Below are 8,001 nucleotides of genomic sequence, written 5' to 3' on the forward strand. Positions count from 1 at the left end.
CGGCTGAAAGGTAAAGAAACCTTGACCCTGGGTGACTTTGTAAAACACCATCATTTTCTTTTTTGTGGTGAGGACCAGAACTGAAGCTCGGGACACTGGTTTCCTCCGAGGTCACTGGTAAGTAAGTAATGATGGGTAATAGGGGAGAGAAAGGCACACAGCATAGAAGGCACACTTGACTGAGGTTTCTTGAATTCTGAAAGTGGGGTTTCTGCCCCAGGAATGCCAGGGGCATCATGCAACTTGTTAGGGTGCAAATTCCACCCCGCATCTCAGAATCAAAGACTTAATGTTTATACCATTAGCCTGGGTTTTCACAAATTCCCCAAGTGGTTCTGATGCACGGCAAAGTCTGAGAACCACTGGATCTTCCAACCAAAAGATGCAAAAACAAGCCTGGTGTGGCGCTGGGAGAATTCATCATTCTTGTTGAAACAGGTGGATCGCCAAATACCAGTTAAACTCAAGAAAGAAATTCTTGAGCACCAATAGATGCAAGACATTATTCTGAGAGCAGACGGACAGAGTCACAGTATCTCAACAGCTGGAGGCGGCTAGTAAAAGTGCTCTAAGTTTGGGGGGTGGAGGTGTCAGATTTGGAATGCAGTTTTACAAAGGTGGTGAGGGAAGACCGCTTTTAGGATGTGGTACTTGATCAGATGCTCAGGTGAAATTCAGGAGCTAGAAAGACATTCGAGAGCCAGAGGGTAGGCGTTCAGGTAGAGGGGACTGGAAGGTGACAGACCAATTTGACATAGACACAGGTTGGTGTGATCCTGGGAAACTGTGGTGTGCCCATATGGGGGGAGAAGATGGCGGCTGGAAGTGGGATGTGGAGCAATTCCAGAGGCTTCTAGGCCGGGAAGGAAGTTCCTGTTTCCCACGAGTGTGATGGGAAACTCCTGAGGCTCCTGGATCGGAAGGCCTGCTTTGTTCCATGCACAAAGTGTGACTACTACGTAGATGTCTGCCTGGGGAAGGCAAAATTAGAGCAAGGAGACCATTTAGGAGGTTTGCATGGCATCCGGGGGTCAGATAGCATAGAGGAAGCAGGTGTTTAATTAGATTTAGATGAGCTTTGAACAAGCTGGGGATGTGGTTGCGTCGGTAGAGTGCTTGCCTAGAAAGCATGAAGCCCTGGGTTCCACCCCCAGCACCACATAAACCAGGCATGGTAGTATACATCGGTAATCCTAGCATTTGAGAAGTGGAAGCAGGAGAACCAGGAGTTGAAGGTCATTTTGCTACACAGTGAGTTCCAGGCCAGCCTTTGATACCAGAAACACTATCTCAAAAATAAACAAAAAGTATTTTGAAAGTAAATCCGGGGTCCAGGAGAAATGGAGAAGGTAGAAGTAATCTTTAGGTTGCCATCCTTGACCACTGAGTTGTGCTGACATGCATTAAAAATAAAGTCACTAAAACTGGGAACAAATCTGAACAAGAAACCAAGCAATGTTTACTTTGATCATATGAAGTCAGAGGTGCCCGTTAACTCTGCAGGTGTGGAGAACAGCATTCATGAGTCCAGCAGCCGGTTGAATTGAACTTTATCATCTTAGAGAAGGTGTAACTACATAATGAACTATTCATTAAAGAAACTGTAGACATGCTTATGAGTAGTCGTTTATTAAGTCATGTAAGTCTGCTGCTCTTCCCCTTTGTCGTGTTTTCTGAGTCGGTTGCATGCATCTGTGCACGTGGTCCTCTTCTGTGAGGTTTCTTCAGTCATTAGCATCCCTTCTCCGGTCCTCTGTGAGTCAGCACATCACCCTGGCGTGCAGTACTCCTTGTAAGTGTTATGTATGTGTTGCCTCTGGTTACTTTGTATTAATCACAAGAAATCCGTTTATTCCTGTGAAGTCTGCTCCTTAATTCCTTGCCGTTTTGTTTTTGTGATGGATTTTATTTTCTAAATTATGTGTTTGTGTGTCAATGAGTGGATATGTACACATGAGAAATGGTGCCACAAGAAGGCATCAGATCCCCTGGAGCTAGAGTTACAGGCTGTTAATGGATTGCTTGATGTGGGTATTTGAACCCAGATCCTCTAGAAAAGCAGACTATTTTCTTTTTTCTTTCTTCCTTCCTTCCTTCCTTCCTTCCTTCCTTCCTTTCTTTCTTTCTTTCTTTCTTTCTTTCTTTCTTTCTTTCTTTCTTTCTTTCTTTCTTTCTTTTTTATTTTTCAAGACAGGGTTTCTCTGTGTAACAGCCCTGACTGTCCTAGAACTCACTTTGTAGACCAGGCTGGCCTTGAACTCTCAGAGATCCACCTGACTCTGCCTCCCGAGTGCTGGGATTAAAGGTGTGTACCACCACACCTGGCACAGGATATTTTCTTAAGCACTGAGTGGTCTCTTCAGTACTGTGTTAGTTTTGAAAAGTCATGTACAGAAGTCTCATGTCCAGTAGCATCCATCCTTGGCTTCTGGATTGAGAGGAGCGGGTGATAAAGGGATGAGGTCTTGAGGAGCTCTGATCTGTACTTGCTGTCCTCTCTCAGGACGGAAGAGTCCTGTGATGCACAGTGATGCTATAGTCGCTGCCATTGCTCCATGGTCTTCTATGACAGCAGCCGAGCTTCAGTCCCACACAACACAACGCTTACCACACCGACACTGAGTGTCTTAGTTATGTTGTAGTACTATGAAGAGACACCTCGACCAAGGCAACTTAGAAAAGAAAGCACTTAATTGGGGAATTGCTTAGTTAGTTTCAAAGGGTTAGTCCATGATCATCATGGCAAGAAGAATGACAGCAGACAGACGTGGCTGGGCATGCTGGAGCAGTAGCTGAGAGCTTACATCCTGATCCATGGGCAGGAGGTAAAGAGACTGGGCCTGGCATGGGCTTTTGAAACCCCAAAGCCCACTCCTAGTTACACACCTTGTCAAACAAGGCCACACCACCTAGTCCTCCCTAAACAGTCCACCCACTGGGAACCAAACATTCAAATATATGAGCCTATGGGGCCATCCTCATTCAAACCACCACACTGAAAGGTAGAGACCGGTCTTCAGATTGGAAACACCAGAAAGAACTGGTATTTTAACTAGCTATTTCCTGGTTCACACCACCAGGGTGGAGTTAGCAAACTCTCCCTGGCATCCCACACCTTTGCTTCAAAGGCTACGCCCCCTCCCTGCCCCCGCCATACACTTCCGCTCTTTTTCTGCTAGAGCGCCACTGCTCAGCTCCAGCAGGACCTCATCAGACAAGCGTTCCTTGACCCCACTTTGGCTGTTGGCTTTCCATTGCTGTGACAAACATCTGAAAAAAAAAGAGGGAAGGGACTGAGGAGATGCTTCTGTGGACACAGTGTACCCGGCACAAGCATGAGGACTTGTGAGGGGGTCTGCAGCACCAACACAGAAGCTGGGATGGTAGCGTTCATCTGTAACCCCAGTGACAGAGGAGTCAGGTGGACCCCAGGAGCTCAAGGGCGCCAACATAGCCCATCTTTGAGCACCGGCTTCAGTCAAAGACCTTGTTCTAAAAACAAAGGTGGAGAGTGATCAAGAAGATGGCCAATGACATCCGCCTCTGTCATCCACATGCATGAGCAGGCATGTGTATGTGCACCCCAAGACATGTACACAAACCACATCCACATGTATACACATACATGTACAAAGGAAGAAACACAAATCTTAACTGTCAGTTTTGGAGCTTTCAGTCTGCGCTGGGCTTGGCTGTACCACAATGGGCTATGGTGAGGCAGAACATCATGGGGGAGGGGTATGATGGAGCAGAATTGCTTACCGCAAGGCGGCCATGAAGGAGGACAAGGCACTAGAGAGGGAGGTGGTGAGGGAAAGAGAGAAGAGAAAGAGAGGAAAAGGGGGAATCGGACTGGGAAGAATATGTACCCTTTAAAGTCAAGCCATCCAAACTACTTCCTCCAGTCAGGCTCCACCTCCTACCATGTCTACTGCTTCCCAATAATCGGTTCAGTTTATGGATCCACCCCTGGATAAATCCGTTGATTATGCAGTACCCTCCTGATCTAATCGACTCTCCAAAGTCTTACTCATGATAGCATATTGGGCACTGTTATGGTAATATGGACTATGAACTTGACTGGATCTGGAATCACTTAAGAGACAAACCTCTAGACATGTCTCTGAGGTAATTAATAGGCTGAGTTAATGGATGTCAGAAGACCCGCTCTAAATGTGGGGGGCATCATTTCATGAGTTGGGGTCTGGACTTAATAAAAAGGAGAGAGAACTGAGTCCCAGAATTCTTTTCTATCTGTCTCTGTCTCTGTCTCTCTCTCTGTCTCTCTCTCTGTCTGTCTATCTCTCTCTCTTTGTCTCTGTGTCTGTCTCTGTCTCTCTTTCTCTTTCCCCTAACCATGGATACAATATGACTGGCTGCCTCGTGTTCCGGAAGTCCTGTTTTCCCTGTCATGATGTACTGCACCATCAAACTGTGATAAAACCCTTCTTTCCTTAAGTCAATTTTTGTCAGGTGTTTTGGTGATGGCAACAAGATCAAAGTATCTAAAATAGGGACTGAGCCAGCAACATGAGCCCTTTGGGGAAACATTTTATATCTAAACCATAACATTTGCTATCTGTCTCCTTTTTTTGTCCCTGACCCCCAAACTCCCTTGTACATCATGGTCATGTCTGTTGGAGTCTTGTGTAGTGTGTCTATCCACTTGTGTCTTCTGTTAGACTGGGAGAGTCTGAGCATGCTTCAGGCAGCGTCAGTTGGCACTGTGTGTCGAGACCACATGGGCAGTGCAATGTGTGCATGTAGTGTGTTCAGAACTAAGTCTGCAGGGAAAGTGTGCAGTGCACATCAGAATCCTCTAAAGACCTTAGGACACACAGTGGATACTCAAGTTTTACTGAAGTACCTATTCAAGCCTATATTTTGTGCAGTATTTTCAAACTTAATAGTTTTACATTTATATGCAGTCAATCTTTCAGTCCTAATGTGAGGTTAAGGTTTAAATAAAGAGTAAGAGGTATGCATAATTTAGCAGTCCTGGTGAATGTGTGGTCCCACACATTATTAACCCATGGCTGCCTGGGCTCCAATCTGTCCTATAGGGTGGTCTGAGGAGTTGTCAGACTGTGTTATGGCAGGGGAATAGAGGCGTGAAGAAGCATCAGAAGGTGGGTGGTATGCAAACGACCTGTAAAGGGCTGAGTGTCTGCTCTCATTCTTTGTAGTGCTTGTCTCTTCTTCAACCAACTGCCTCCATTTCTATTACTGTCCATACGTCCCTGGACCAATTCTTTGCTCTGAGACACAATGGCCTGGAAATCTCAGTGGGTGCCCTCCAGATTCTGACCCACATCTGTAATTGCATGGAATCTCTTGGAGAGAATCTTCCCCTTGGGCTGACACCAGGCTTTCGGCCCTTTTCTTCTCCCAGCATGAGAATCCTGGGGACATTCTAATCCCTTGAGAGTCTACTGTCTCAGTAGTCAGATAGCTAAAGGGAGGGGCACAGCGTCTATTAGAATATCTTCACTCACTGCCTGGGCCTCTGCACAGATCAGCATCGGCGTACATGCTGGAGGCGCTTTCCCTGTAGGAGACAAATAGCTCGTTCTGTTCAGGCTCCAACGACCTACTCCTCTCTGGGCCCCTCTCTCCACTTATTATTAATTCCCATTTCTTCTGTCTTTTAATGATACTCAAGTCTTCCCATCTTCAAAACTCCTATCTCTTTGGCCTGCTCCTGTATTCTTTCCTCTAATCACCACACTTGTGGAGAAAAAAAAAACAAAAGCCTGAAATGTGTGTTCCCTGCTTCAATTCTGTCTTTTTAGTGACCCACTGTCACCCGGCTCTCCTGTTCTCACTACCATGGCCATTTTCTCACCAAATCCACAGGCACTTTTCAACTCTCAATTATAGCTTCTTTTTAACTTTTTTTTTTTTTTTTACATTGTATTTATTTTGTGTGTGCACGGGTGTACATGTGCCCACATACCACGGCATATGGATGGAGGTCGGGGGACAGCTTGTGGGAATCAGTTCTCTCCTTCCACCATGTGGGGTCCCAGGGATTAAATTCAGGGTGTCAGGCTTGGTGGCAGGTACCTTTGCCCGCTGAACCATCTCAGCCCCGGAGAGTCTTAACTACACCAATCCTCACTGCACGTTCCTGATTCCTGTGTCAGGCACTATCCACGCAGGAGAACAAAAACATGCTTTAAAAGATTGGGAATTTAATCTCCATAGGTAATGGAAGAGCAGAGAAGAGATCAGCTCAGAAGTGTGCCAGGACAGGAAGCTGCTTCTCTCCTGGGAGGCGGGGCTGCCCCAGCCCATGGCTCTCAGGACCTGTGGGAAGGAGCTGAAGTCTGGGAGGAGATAAGGCTATGGGAGGACACTCTGAAGCACAGAGAGGAAGAAACAATGCCTGCTATCTGCATCCTTGAAATAACACCAAGGAGGAGCCAATTACTGCTTTTCCCCCTGCCCGCCCTGTGACAAGAAGCAGAGGAAGAGGATAACAGCCGTGACTAGGGAATGGCTGGAGCCACTGCCGCTGTGGGAATGCCGGGGCTCCTATGCAGAAGCTGTGGGGACAAGCATCTGCACTGTGGATTTTACGGGCAGAGAAGAATCATTTGTAAGTAACCTTTGCACCCACAGTGAAACATGGAGATCCCTGAGGCAGCTCTGTCCACCCTGTCCACCCTGTCCACCCTGTCTACCTGTGTCCATCATTCGGTCCACCCCTCAACTCTCCCACCCTGCCATGATGAGAGCCAGGCAAACATCCAAGTTGACTTAAGGAAAATTCTACACTGTAGTAAGTATGGAGAGCAACGAGGAATCCGTACACTCTTTACTAAATCCCCTCTCACTTGGGCTTTTTTCCTTCTTTATATCTACAGGTATAACAACAAAAAGAAATTTACAAACAAAAAGAAGTCCCCCGGGACATTTATATCTGCCTGTGCTGATATCTCATTCCATTTCTTAGCTTTAAGGCTCTCATGATAGGTTCCTGGGATTAATTTAGGACATCGCCCTGACCCCCACCACAGCAGAGCTTGAGAGTAAAATACCAAACGGGAACTAAAATGGTGTACACAAAAGTACCACCAAGGGCGAAAAGATAGATTAGAAGCTCCTGACATCACAGCCATCCTCAAGCCTGAAAATAGCCTCGTGGGGGGAAGGTGAAGGCAATCTGTAAGAATTGTTAAATGTAGGCCAAACATAAAAAACAAAACAAACAAACAATGGCTTTTTAAAGGTAGATAGAAGAGTAAAAACAGCCATGGTTGTTCAGATTTAGAGTTGCAGCAAAATATCTCAGGGGTGGTTTCTCTCTCCTCCAATTAGCCCAGTCAGATTCATCTGCAAATGGATCTAGGAAGTAGAAAGAGACCCTTGGAAAGTCTGTGCCTGCATAGAGGCCCCTAGCCCCATGGAGCTCTCTGGCTTAATGAAAATCAAGTAAAATGTAAATCCAGTTGATTATTCATCCTGGGCACATTTCAAGTGCTCTATAACGCCATGTGGCTGATGGCCGGCCACTGTAATAGTGGATAGCCCTGATAGCGGCTAATTCCATCACTGCAAAATGAGTTAGCAGGTGAGCCATGTCTACTAATGATTTTAAATATACCAAGGGAGCTATGTTGGGAAGCATTGTTTACTGGAGCCATTATGATGATGATTATTGGATTCTTTTTTGAGATTTATTTTTGTTTTATGAGTATGGGTGTTTTGTCTGTACATATGTCTGTGTACCTTGTATGTACTCGATGAGGACACTAGATCCCTTTGGAAAGGAGTTACAGACAGCTCACATGGGTGCTAGAAATCAAGTCTGGGTCCTCTGGAAGAGCAGTCAGTGCTCTTAACCACTGAGCCATCTCTCCAGCCCTGTGCTTATTGTTATATGAGTGTAGAAATACTTACATTATGATGAAGGGTTATTTTCTAAAATATAGACAAGCAGTCATGTAACCAATAGCTATGTGAATGAGAATCAAATCTGAAAAGTATAATTTAAGA

This window comes from Peromyscus eremicus, chromosome 2, assembly GCF_949786415.1.
Source record: "Peromyscus eremicus chromosome 2, PerEre_H2_v1, whole genome shotgun sequence".
Lineage (NCBI taxonomy): Eukaryota > Metazoa > Chordata > Mammalia > Rodentia > Cricetidae > Peromyscus > Peromyscus eremicus.